Consider the following 4429-nt stretch of genomic DNA (forward strand, 5'->3'; position numbering starts at 1 on the left):
GAAAGTTTGGGGCAGAAGAGTCACCTGGGCCACTTGGAGCCACTTAGCCTGGGAGCTTCACAGCCTGCCCCTCTCTGACTTCACTGACCAGGGCATTTGGCCAAAGACTAAAGCATTGAGTGGGATGCTTGGACTAAGGCCTAAGGGGATGATCCAAGGTTACTGCTAACTATCTTGAGGGGGTCCTGTCAACACCCCAAAGATCAGCATTACCTGCATCCCCCACAGACCCTCACCTGTTGAACAGGCATTTCCAAAACCAAACATAAACTGCCAGCAAATCTTTGAGTTATAGCAAAATACTATGAAAGTGAGATATTAAACTTTAAAAAAAAAAAAAGGAAGTGTTAACATCTGAGAAAATGGAATTTGTAACGCCCACAGGACAACTATACATAATAAAATGACAGAAATGTGAAAAATATTACATTTAGGAGATCTTGAAAATTTTAAAATTCTACTACAAAAGTAAAACAAATGTTCCATGAGGTAGGCGGCTTTCTAGAGTGACCCTCCCGCCCTGGTTTCTTTGTAATCTCAGAAACTGTGATTATGCTTTTGATGGCAAAGAGGATTTTGTAGATTCAGTTAAGGTTGCTAAGCACTTAGCTTTGAATTAATCAAAAGGAAGTTTATCCAAGAAGTTGCAATTTCATTGCATGAGTCTTTTAAAAGCAGAGTTCTCTCTCCAGCTGGAGGCAGAAGGGCAAGCCAGGACTCCAGAGCATGAGGAGGAGTCTGTCCTCCACTGGTGGCTTGAATATGTAGGAAGCTTTGTGGAAAGGACTAGAGAGGTGACTCTGGGGGGCTCAGACAGCTGCTAGCTGACAGTCCAAAAGGAAACAGGGACTTCAAACCTATGGCCACAGGGAACTGCATTCTGCCAACTCAAATGAGCTTTAAAGCAGATTCTTCCTCAGAGCCTCCAAATAAGAGCTCTTACCCTGGCTGATACCTTTATTTCAGCCTTGTGAGAGCCTAAGCAGAAAAACTGGTTAAGCCAGCCAGACTTTTGATTTTAAATCATATTTAAAATCATATTTAATTCTACTCTTTTGTTCTCAGTAAACAGTTAATCATGATATTTAACGACTTCCTTTGAGTTATTTTTCACACTTATCTCTTACAAACATTACCTTTAGGGCCTATCTCTTCATACCTAGAGATCTGAAAAGTTCTGAAGAGCTGTACCATCATTAGTTTTCCTCTCCTATCAAATGATCATAAATGCCACCAGTGTGATATTATTAAAAAGCCTCTAATAAAATTGCCTTCTTGCTCACAAAACTACCCAAAGTTCTCGTTGTCTAAAACATATTTAAATTCTTATGTTGACAATTCACAAGCTTCTATAAGCTAGTCTCTACAGTCCTCCTAGTTTATCGAAAATTTCCCTTTTGAATTCTCTAATCCAGTCAAGTTATAATGTATTAAACATTGTCCACTGAATTTATCTTATGTTTGTTACATATTGATTTGGCTTATAGGATGATTTATACATGAGATGACTTTATGTTTCTTAGCAAAATTCTTTTCTTCCTCCCAAATCCATTTCAAATCTCATCTGATCAATAAAGTCTTCCCTGAATATTTCAGATGAAAATATTTTTCTATCATAATATCCAACTTCAATGATTCTTGGATAAATTCTTACATACAGACTTGGCCTGTTGGTTCCAAACTTTCATGTTAGGTTTCAGATAACATGATTCTTCATCAGACAATTCAATCTAATTCTTTATATAATTGCATCCTTAAAAAGTAACTAGGGGCAGGGGAGGGAGTGTAAGAACATTTCTTAGGAATTTGGAAACTAAATTTTTTATTAGGTATGAAGAGCAAAAATTTCTGTTGACTATAATTGACAAAGTGTTTATTGCTTTCTGTACAAAAGCCAATATCAGATGAGCATTCAGGCTGAACATCTCTCTCTTCTCCAAAGAAGGAGATCCTTGGGGTCAGCATTAAAGATCAGTGACAATGATGACAAATGTTACCTGACTGACCATGTCTTATCAATTCTACAGGCAAAACTCAAGTCTTTAGTGTTCAGAATAAATTCATTAACAATATGTTAAATTGTAGGAAACACTGGTGGCAGTAACAGTACACCCTAAATGGTTTTGCTTTAAATTATGAAAGTCTAGAAAAAAATCAGCTGACACATACTTCACATCAAATACTGCCTACACACTACCCTAAAAGTTATTTTGCTAAAACTGAACAGCATTCTATTTTCTTAATAGTTGAAAAGAAAATATATATTCCTTAACATGCTGCAACTTATACATATATATATTGTTTGTTTTTATCCAAATTAACACCAAAGTTTATATATAAGATATTCTACATGTTATCTTTTGTTCCTAAAATGACTGGAAACGCATCTTAAATTCAACCTGAGACCTGGCAGCCACATGTTTCTTCAAGAAAATCTCTGTTTTTTTGCCTACTATCTTGGTTTGTGCACTTTTCATCTTTTATACTTCAATACTGTCATATAATGAGTTTTCTTGCTCCAAGTTTTGCTACTCTATGATCTTTATCTTACATGGATATAGAAGACTTTTTCTAAAAGGCCAATCTTGTTATTTTACTCCCCATTAAATGGCTTCCATTTGACTAGAGGAGAAAGTCAAACTTTCTACCTTGGCCAGAACTGGGTTTTGCATTCCTTTCACTCCTCACTCACTCCTCACCGTGTTCAGAACTGCATCCAAAGCCATACTATAAAGCTCTGCAAAGTCACCATGCTTCTCCTCATTGCTGCTTTCTTCTGTGGAATGTACAAGCTCCACTCCCGTCCCACTACTCTCGTCCCCTTCCTGACCTATGTGTCTGGCAAGACCCTATTAGTCTTTTAAGTTTCAGTTCATGCACCACACTCTAGAAAAATATATGATGAATTTTCTTACTTCCAAAAGAAATTTAGCCATAACTTTCTCCATAGATCTGACATACACTGTATTTACAACATTGTATAATTTATAATTCATTTATAATTTTATAATTCATTCCCTATTCCACATGGCTGCTGTAACTACACGGTTTAGCATCCATGATATAGTACAGTTACCATCACAAAAAAGTTAGTCAAACATGACCTATTAATGAATATATTTATTCATACAAGAAAATTTACATGTGGGAATAACTTACTGCATTGGAACACTACAGATGTCTTGATGATTAGGACATTTCTATCAAATATCAGCAAAATTGTAGAAGTGAATATCCATTATGAGAAAAAGCAATACTAACATCAAACAATCATACAACATTTTCAATAAGCTTAGGCAAAATCTAAGCACTTTTTGTGTATTGATTCATTGAGGTCTCTAAACTCCATTCATTTCCTTGGAGGTACAATTCTGTGCCATTTATCAGTTTAAACCCAGTACTTTGAATAGCACTTGACCATAGTAGATGCTGATCATATAAATAAATTCTATTAGCAATTTTGGAGACATATAAAGGCTTGCTGCTAAGTAAGTCTTTGATATATTACTATAAATTAAATTTTGCCTTAGTTTGGTGCTTACATTCTAGTCCAGTGTAGCGCAATTTAAAGCAATTTGAAGTATTCTAGATAACAGAGGTAGTTTTTCGCTTATTTTAAAAATTATTATCAATATAATCTTACTATGAAGACATATTTAATTCGAAAGATACTTCATACATAAAATATCCTATTTTTCACACACAGGAATGCATTGCTTTTTCTTTGTTTCAGCATTCTATGAAATCATTTGTTTTATTCCGTTTTGGTTTATCCTTAATTATCTGCATATATATTTTCTTATTATATTGTTGGTTCCAGTGGGCTACTGTCTATCTGCCAGACTGTGCCTCACCCATCTTTTCATTCCTACACAAACCCTAGATATAAGATAAATACTATGAACTAGTGGAAAGAAGAAAGACTATAAAGTAGGATTACTGGATGTAATGCCAGGTCTGCCAGGAAGTAGCTCTGCTACCTTAACTAATATTTTTTCTGGGATTCACTTTATTCTTATGTGAATAAGTGTTGAGGGTTAAGTCATCTCAAGTTTCTCTCTAGTTCTAATATTCTATTATTCAATGAGACAACTGTTTATGTTAAATTTAGTCATATCTATGAATGAATCATGGTTGTTTGACTAGAACATAGAATTCTTTAAAAAAACTTGTCTCTATAGAATAATAAATTACATATTAGCCCAGCATTTGTTCATCCATCTTTCATTAATGTTAGAATCCCTAAATCTGAGCACACAGGGAGCCAGCTAAAGATACATTATGCAGCCTTCCTTGCTGTTGCTAGTTCTGGTCTGGTGACTAGGTTTTGACCAATGGAATATTAATAGAAGCAATGTGTTCATTTCTCAGGTTGTCCCACTAAAGGGAATGGACATGCCCATCATTTTCTTCATATTCCTTCCTGCTG

This window comes from Lipotes vexillifer, unplaced genomic scaffold (genome assembly GCF_000442215.2).
Source record: "Lipotes vexillifer unplaced genomic scaffold, Lipotes_vexillifer_v1.1 scaffold1018, whole genome shotgun sequence".
Taxonomy (NCBI): domain Eukaryota; kingdom Metazoa; phylum Chordata; class Mammalia; order Artiodactyla; family Lipotidae; genus Lipotes; species Lipotes vexillifer.